Source organism: Stenella coeruleoalba, assembly GCF_951394435.1.
Source record: "Stenella coeruleoalba genome assembly, chromosome: 5".
NCBI lineage: Eukaryota > Metazoa > Chordata > Mammalia > Artiodactyla > Delphinidae > Stenella > Stenella coeruleoalba.
This window is the reverse complement of record NC_137150.1, coordinates 85905034-85914954: the sequence shown is the minus strand read 5'-3', so window position 1 is coordinate 85914954 and position 9921 is coordinate 85905034.

Here is a 9921-nt window from a genome sequence, read left to right as displayed (position 1 = left end):
GAACTCCAAATGACTACTAGAAATAAGTCAATTTAGTTAAGTGATAAAGTTACACAATAATATCAGTAATATGAAAAAATCAATTGTATTTTTATTCATACTAGCAGGAATCAAATAGCAGAATACCATTTACAATTATGTAAAAACCAAAATATTCATTAATAAATTTCAGATGTTCAAAACACCTACACTGGAAACTACAAAATAATGCTGAGATACATAAAAGAAGATTTAAATAAATGAAGAGCTTTACCATATTCATGGAGTAGAAGATTCAATCTTGTTAAGATGTCAATTCCCTCCAAATTTATCTATAGATTCAACACCCCCAGTAAAAATTCCAACGGGATTTTTCTTGTAGAAACTGACATGCTTATTTATAATTTTATATGACAATTCAAAGGACCTAGAATATCCAAAGCAATCTGGGAAAAAGAAGAAAAAATTTGGAGGACATACACTACCTGATTTCAAGTCTTCTATAAAGCTATATCAATCAAGACCAGGTGTATTGGCATAAGAGTTGACAAGTAGATTAAAGATACAGAAGAGAAAATCCAGAAATAGACTCATATTTTTAAGATCATTTGATATTCAATGAAGAGGCCAAAACAACCTGACGGAGAAAGGAAAGTCCTTTAAACAAAAGGGATGGGGTGGGGATGGGAGGTGAACATGGACCCATACCTCATCCATATACATAGACCTAAAGTTAAACACAATAACCAAAATGATAGAGTCTTTAGAGGAAAAACAGCAAATAGGTTCATGTTTAAGGGTAGAAAGGTTTTTGAAAAAGGATATAGAAAGCAAAGAAAAAAATGGAAAAATTAGACCTCATCAAATGTAAAAAGTCTATTCCTCAAAAGACAAAACTAAGAAAATGAATAGGCAAGCTATAGACTAGAAGCAAATATCTGAAAAACATACATATGCCAAAGTTCCAGTGCAGGATTTATAAAGAACTACAAATGAAAAATAAAGACTAATAGCCCAATAAATACGGGCAAAATACCTAAATGGACACTTCACAAAAGAATACATATAAATGGCCAGCAAGCAAGCAGAAAAAAATGTTCAACAAGTATTAGTCATCAGGGAAATGCAAATTAAAACCTTAAGATCAAAACTAAAGCCACCAGAATTAAAATTAAAGACTGACAACATCGATGTTGGTGAGGTTTTGAAGCAACTAGATCTCTCACGCATTCATGATGGGAATGTGAGAACATTGTGGTGAGAACATTTAAGATCTACTCTTTCAAGTATATGATTTTGTATTATTAATTATAGTCACTATGCTGTACATTAGATTCCCAGAACTTATTCATCTTGTAACTGGAAGTTTGTACTACATCTTGGTTTTCTCCCACTCCCCAACCCCTGGTAACCACAGTCCTAGTCTCTGTTTCTCTGAGTCAGCTTTGTAAAATTCCATGTATAACATGATATAATACAGTAGTTTTCTTTCTCTGTCTGACTTACTTCAATTAGCATAACGCCCTCAAATTCCATCCATGTTGCCACAAACGGCAGGATGTCCTTCTTTCTTTTGGCAAATAATACTCCTGTGTGTTTGTGTGTATACATATGTATACACACACATACATACGTATACATATATATATATATGCCATGTATATATGCACCACATCTCGTTTATTGATTCATCCATTGACACTTGGGCTATTTAAATATTTTGGCTATTGTGAGCAGTGCTACAACGAACATGGCAGTGCATATATCTCAAGACCCTGTTTTCCTTTCCTTCATGTATATACTGAAGAGGTGGGATTGCTGGATCATATGGTAGTTCTAGTTTTAAGGAACCTCCATAATGTTTTCCAGGGTGGCTGAATGAATTTACACTCCCAACACCAGCACAAAAGGATACCCTTTTCTCCATATCCTTGCCAACATTTCCCTGTTGAAGAGGTAGGAAGATGAAGAGAGCCCTCCCAGGCCTTCTGACCTGCTATGCAGTGCCAAGCACCAGATTCCCTTCTGGTGTTTGCATAGGTGGGAGCTTCCCTAGCTGACCCTGGTGAAAAGAATAGCCTTGAATGATCTTAATCCCAGTGGCAAATCTGCTTATACCTTCCAGCTTCCCCTGCTCCCTCTCTAAGCTCATTCTTTGGGTTATCTCTCTCACTTTTTTCCCCCATTCTTTCCCAACCCAAACATTCTATACCCTCTAGACTGACCTGCTGATCATCTCATCAACAAAGAATGCAGATTCTGAGGTTGACACACTTTGACTCAAACTCTAGCTGTGTTGCTCATTATCTGCGTGATGTGGGACACAAGTTGCTTCACCTCACTAAGCCTCAGTTTTCTCATCTGTAAAAAGGGGGGAACTTGTACATTTCTCAAAGGGTTGTGGAGCTTCAGTGGGCTCATGTTATGGTTATTTATTGCTGAATAAAAAACCTTCCTGGATCTTAGTGGGTTAAAAAAAAAAAGTATCTCATGTTAGAAAAAGATTTGACAGGATTTTCTGTTTTTGAATGAAACTACATATACATCTACCTTATGATTCAACAATTCTACCCCTAGGAATTTATCCAAAAGTTAAAAACAGGTAATGTCATTAGAATAGCAGCGTAGAAGGATCCAATGCTCGTCCCCCCAACTACATACTGAGGAAAATAACTCTAGGACAACTCCAGAATACAATAAAGTAGCTTCAGAAATCCTGAGGAGCACAAAAACTAAGGATGGCACATAGAAAAGTGTAGAAAGCAAACCTGTGTCATCTCATCCCCCAGTGTGTCACAGCTTATTGCCAAGAGGGATGAGTGTGACCATCCCCTATGGGGAAAAAAGAGAACCAGAGGACCTCAGCAGCCCTAATCACTGCTGAGGACACTCTAGCTTTTGCCAAGGACTCCCACTGTCCACACCTATGCTGAACCCAGCTGATGGAGCTGCCTAGAGTCACCCCTGCTGTCCCCTACTCCCTGCTGGGCCCCAAGCAGCAGCTGCATCCTCCCCGCAAGGGCCAGAGCTGCCTCTGTGCAATGCTGCCCCCTCTCCAGGGCCAGAGCCATATGTACACTGCTGGATCCCAGTTCCCAGAGTAGACACCCTTCTTCCACAAACATGCACTCGTCCTGGACCCTATCTCTGCAACTGCTACACATGAGCCTGTGCCTGAGACTTCTGCTGCACTACTGCTGCAGCAAATGCACATGCATGCTGGACCCACACCCAGAGGTGTCCTGGCTGTGACTTGCTCAAATGAAATAACACAGTAAATAGCAACACAAAAGCATGTGAAAGCACAAATCTCACAAAGGTAAATATATAGACATATGTAGAGCTGTCTATAACACAGTAAAGGTGGTGTATAAATTATTTTTAACCCTAATATAAAGCTTAAACATTTGTTTGTGGGTATACAATATAAAAGGAAACCAAATGTCTACAAGAACACAAAGTGCTGGAGGTGGGAAGAGTAAAAGGACAGGGCTTTGTACGAAACTGAAGTTTTGTTATCAATTTAAAATAGAAGGTTATAACTACAAGATATTTTATGCAAGTCTTGAGCTAACCAACAAGAAAACATATAACAGATACACAAAAGATGCAAAATAAATCAAAGCAAATCACTATAAAAAATCATGAGAGGAACAGAGGGACAAAACAACTGAAAGACAAACAGAAAACAACAAAATGGCAATGTTAAGTCATCACTTATCAATAATTTAACTTAAAATATTAAACTCACCAATCAAAAGGCACAAAGTGGCCAAATGAATTTAAAACACCAAGATCTATCTATATATTGTCTGCAGAGACTTGCTTTTAAATTAAAGATACATGTAGACTGAAAGTGAAGAAATGGTAAAAGATATTTCATACAAATGGTAACCAAAGAAAGCAGATTCACTATACTCATATCAGATAAAATATACTCTAAGTCTAAATCTGTCTCAAGAGACAAAAAAGGTCATTATATAATGATAAAAGAATCAATTCAGGGCTTCCCTGATGGCGCAGTGGTTGAGAGTCTGCCTGCCGATGCAGGGGACACGGGTTCATGCCCCGGTCCGGGAGGATCCCACATGCCACGGAGCGGCTGGGCCCGTGAGCCATGGCCGCCGAGCCTGCGCGTCGGAGCCTGTGCTCCGCAACAGGAGAGGCCACAACAGTGAGAGGCCCGTGTACCGCAAAAAAAAAAAAAAAAAAAAAAGAATCAATTCAACTGGAAGATATAAAAATTATAAATACATAACACACTCAACATCAGAGTATCAAAAGTAAATACTGACAGATCTGAAGGCAGAAACTGACAGCAATGTAATAATAGTAGGGAACTTCAATATTCTGCTTACAATAATGGATAGAACATCCATCCAGAAAATCAATACAGAAACAGCTGACTTGAACACTATAGATCAATGGAAGTTCATATACAGGACTTTCTACACAACAGCAGAAGTGCACATGGAACAAGTGCACATGGAACAGCTCAAGTGCACATGGAACACATTCCCCAGGAGAGATCACAAGTCAACAAATTTAAGAAAACTGAAACCATTCCAAGTATTTTTTTATAACCACTTGGAATAAAACCAGATCAATAACAGGCAAGGAAACTGGAAAACTCACAAATACATGGAAATTAAACAACACACTCTTGAACAACGATTGGGTCAAAGACAAAATCAGAAGAAAAGTTTAAAAGTACCACCGGACAAACAAAAATGAAAACACAGCATGCCAAAAACTATGGGATGCAGGAAAAGCAATAATAAGAAGGAATTTTTAGTGATAAATGGCTACGTTAAAAAGAAGGGCACAAATAAACAACCTAAATTTACACCTCAACAAACTAGAAAAAGAACTAAGCCCAAATTCAGCAAAAGGAAGGAAATAACAAAGACCAGAGCAGAAAAAAAAAAAAATACAGACTAGCAAGACAATAGCAAAGATCAAAGAAACTTTAGCTAGACTAAGAAAAAAAGAGAGAAGACACAAAATCAGAAATAAAAGAGACATTACAACTGATAACACAGAAATACTAAGGATCATAGGAAACTACTATGAATGATTATATGCCAATAAATTAGATAAACTAGAAGAAATGGATGAATTACTAGAAACACATAAACTATCAACATTGAATCATGAACAAACAGAAAATCTGAACAGAACAATAATGTGTAAGGAGACTGAATCAATAATCAAAACCTCCCAACAGAGAAAAATCCAGGACTGTCTGGTTTCACTAGTGAATTCTACCAAACATTTAAAGTAGAATTAATACCAATCCTTCTCAAAGTCTTCCAAAAATTTGAAGAGGAAGGAACACTTCCAAACTTACTTTATAAGGTTAGCAATATCCTGACATCAAAACCAGACAAGAACACTGCAAGAAAAGAATATTATAGGGCAATATCCCCAATGAACATAGATGCAAAAATCCTCAAAATATTAGCAAACCAATTTCAACAATACATTAAAGGAATCATACACCATGATCAAGTGAGATTTATTCCTGGGATGCAAGGATGGTTCAACATATGCAATTCAATAAATGTTACATCGCATTAACAAAATGAAGGATAAAAATCACATGATCATCCCAATATATATTGCAGAAAAAGCATTTGGTGAAATTCAACATCCTTTCATGATAAAAACTCTCAACAAATTAGGTACAGATAGAAGGTATCTCAACATAATAAAACCCATTTATGGATAAGCCCACAGCTAACATCATACTCAGTGGCAAAAAGCTAAGATCAGGAACAAGACAAGGATGCCCATTATCACCACTGATAGAAAATTCAACAGCAAAAAACAACAAAAACAAAAACACAACCCAATTGAAAAATAAGCAAAGTACTTGAATAGATATTTTTCCAAAGAAGACATCCATATCGCTAACAGGTACATGAAAAGATGCTCAACATCACTAATCATCAGGGAAATGCAAATCAAAACCACAATGAAGTATCAACTCACATCTGTTAGGATGGCTATTATCGAAAAAACCAGAGAAAACAAAGGATGGTGAAGATACAGAGAAAAGGAAACACTTGTACATTGTTAGGGAATGTAAACTGGTACAGTCACTATGGAAAACAGTATGGAGATTCCTCAACAAATTAAATAGAACTACCGTATGATCCAGCAATCCCATGTCTTTGGGATATATCCAAAGGAAATAAAATCATTATCTCAAGGAGATATATGTACTCTCATATTTGTTGCAGCATTATTCACAATAGCCAAGATTTCAAAACAACCCAAATGTTCTTTGAAGGGGATGTGGTATATGGGGATTGGAATTCTGGAGTCCACTGGTATCTAACCCAGCATAGGCTTTTGACCTCTATTTAGTGAATGAACGTATTTGGGCTCTGTAGTGGTAGTTGTAGCAGCAGCAATATCAAGGGGAATAATAATAATCATAACAACAACAATTTTCTTTAGCATTTTCAAAATGTGTTCACTGTGGTTGTCATGGAGGCATGCCACTCAAATCTCCCTTCTGGAGAGAGCCTCCTGCAAGGAGTGTAATAAGCTGATGGCTTCCACCTGCCACACCTTTGGGATCTGCACACAGCAGTAGAACCAGGACATTCCTGGCAGATGGGGTGCTTCTCTAATAGGCAATCTGTGCTCCTGGATCCCCATTAATCTGTCTGACACTTTCTTGGAGCTGCACTGCAAGATGAGACTCTTTCTCCCCAAGTGTCCTTTCTTCTCTTTCTCTTTTCACAGCTGTTTCACCTGCATCATGGTCTCTCCTCGACTACTGTTAATATATACACTGCAATATTATTCAGCCTTTAAAAAAATAGGAAACCCTGTCATTTGCAACAACATGGATTAATCAGGAGGGCATTTCACCAGAAATAAGCCAGATAGAAGACAAATACCTCAGGTTATCCTTTATATGTGGAATCTTTAAAAAAAAAAAAAAAGGCAAACTCATAGAAATAAAGAGTAGAATGGTGGTTTCCAGGGGCTGGGAGAAAAGGGGAGAGGTTGGTGAAAGGTTATATAAACTTTGTTATTAAATGAATAAGGTATGAGGATCTAAGGATAGCACGGTGACTACAGTTGATAACAGTGCATTGTACAGTTGAAATTTAGGCAAGAAAATAAATCTTAAGCATCCTCACCAAAAAAAGGAAAAAAAAAAAGTAAATATGTGAGATGATGGGTGTGTTGTGAGAATCCTTTACAAATTATTCATATATCAAACCATCACATTGTATACTCTAAGTACATTAAAATTTTATCAATTATACATCAATAAAACAAAAAAATTAATCCATTCTCATTTTAGAAAAGTAGATATGAAGGACATAGCTCAGGGAAAATGTCAGGTGATTGAAACAGCAAATAACTGCAAGCAAACACTGGGTAAACTGGATATCACTGTTCTTCAATAAATGAAGGGGTGAGGATCTCAAACATAAAGGATGTTGACCAATATCATCCACCTCCTTCCCCCATTAAGATAAAAAACGCAAAGAGAAAGTGGGAGCAGCAGTTTTTGATAACTCTGCCATATCCAGAATGCTTAAATGCTTAATCTTGTGCTATTCCACTGCCCTCTGCTGGATGTGATAATTCTGACCTCAAAACCAGAAGTTCTAGAGTGGCAGCAATTGTAATCATTATCGTCATCACACTAGCTACAGCATGAATGTCAAGCACTGTGCTAAGTGCTTTACATGCATCATCATCTTCAACCCTCCTAACAATTCTATGGCTAGAAAATGTTAGCCTCTCTTTGTAGGTGAGGTATCTGGAGGTTCAGAACCAAGGTCACACAATTAAAGGGAACTGGGAATTCAATATTGGCTCTAGAGACAGCTCTTAGCTACTTCCTCTTCCCTAAATATAAACTTCATGCTATCAGCTGTACTGGGAGACAAATCTGAAAAGGTATTACTTTCTGAGACCAGCTGATTCACTATTAACAATGGAATCACAAAAATGATTTTTATTTTAAAAAGCTCCCCCAAAATATCCTCCTCTAATTTTTCCTTAAGAAGCCCCAAAAGTTATCAAAAAGGAAGTTTACTCCTCAACTACGGGCAAGAGAGTGTTTCTCAAGAATTTCTCAAAGTGTGATCCATGAATCAACCTCCTTCATTAAAATCTTGTGAGTTGCTGGTTCAATACACAGAACCCCAGGCACCAGGATGTGTCACGGAAGTAGAGAGGACAGGACTTGCCACTAAGAGATGTGATATGTATTAGTGGGAGAGGGGTGGACAGAGAGAAAGAGTATGACTCCAGGAATTTTGGCTCAGTAACTGGGGTGCTGGTAGTGACGTCAAGTGTGGAAAATTGGAAGAAGTGAGTGGTTTTTTATTGTTAGCAGTTCAGTTGTGGTAGTTGCTGTTTGGCAGTGAATATAAAATCAGGAGTTTTGGCTTAGACATGTTATGTTTGAGATGTCAAATAGGATAACCAAATAAAAATGGAAAACAGGAAACTACAAAGGAAATAACTAACTTTTAAAACTTACAATATGTTTAAGATCTATCCATGTTGTTTCATGTGTATCTATTATGTATCCAATTGCTGTACAGTACCTGGTATCCCTACCAATGATTAATCCCCAGATTGCTTCCAACTCCTGTCACCATAAACAAAACAGCAATGAACATTCTATAGGTTCCCTGTAATATAATAATAAATATATATGTTGGTCTCTGTCTCCAGTTCCTAATACAGGGCTCCTAAGATCCTTAAAAATTCCTAAGTGATAAGAGCACTAAGAATATCTTTGGACTTCCCTGGTGGTGCAGTGGTTAAGAATCCTCCTGCCAATGCAGGGGACATGGGTTCGAGCCCTGGTCCGGGAAGATGCCACATGCCGCGGAGCAACTAAGCCTGTGCACCCCAGCTACTGAGTCTGCGCTCTAGAGCCTGCAGGCCACAACTACTGAGCCCGTGTGTCACAACTACTGAAGCCCGTGTGCCTATAGCCCGTGCTCCCCAACAAAAAGAAGCCACCGCGATGACAGCCTGCACACTTCAACGAAGAGTAGCCCCCACTCGCCACAACTAGAGAAAGCCCGCACGCAGCAATGAAGACCCATTGCAGCCAAAACTAAATAAATAAAATAAATATATTTTAAAAAATAAAATATATTTTAAAAAATAAAGTAAATAAAGTTAAAAAAAAGAACATCTTTTGTTCTGTCAAGGTAATTCTAGGTGGACACTTTAATCGGGGCTCATAACCAGAAAGACAAAGCCGTGATTAGAAGCTTAGAATTTTCAGCCCCACCTCCCCATCCTCCAGAGAGGGAAGAAGGGCTAGAAACAGTTAATCATCAATCATGCCTATGTGAGGAATCCTCTATAAAATCCCAATAGTATGGTGTTTGGAGAGCTTTCAGTTTGGCGAACACATCCACTCTGAGAGGGTGATGTCCCCGCACTGCGCAGCAACAGAAGCTTCTGGACCCAGGACCTTCCTAGACCTCACCCTTCATCTAGCTGTTCATCTGTATCCTTCATGTCCTTTAATAACTGATAAATGTTGTGTTTCCCTGAGTTCTGTTAGCCACTTCAGCAAGATAATTGAATCTGAGGAGACATACTTAATGTGACCAGGTACTACCAGATTCCTCTCTAAAATGATGTACCACAAAGGAAACCATTGACAAAATGAAAAGACAACCTACTAAATGGGAGAAAATATTTGCAAATGATATGACTGATAAGGGGTTAATATCCAACAGATACAAATAGCCCATACAACTAAACATCAAAAAAACAAACAACCCAATTTAAAACTGGGTAGAAGAACAGAATAGACATTTTTCCAAAGAGGAAATGCAGATGGCCAACAGGCACATGAAAAGATGTTCAATATCACTAATCATCAGGGAAATGTAAACCAAAACTACAATGAGACATCACCTCACACCTGTCAGG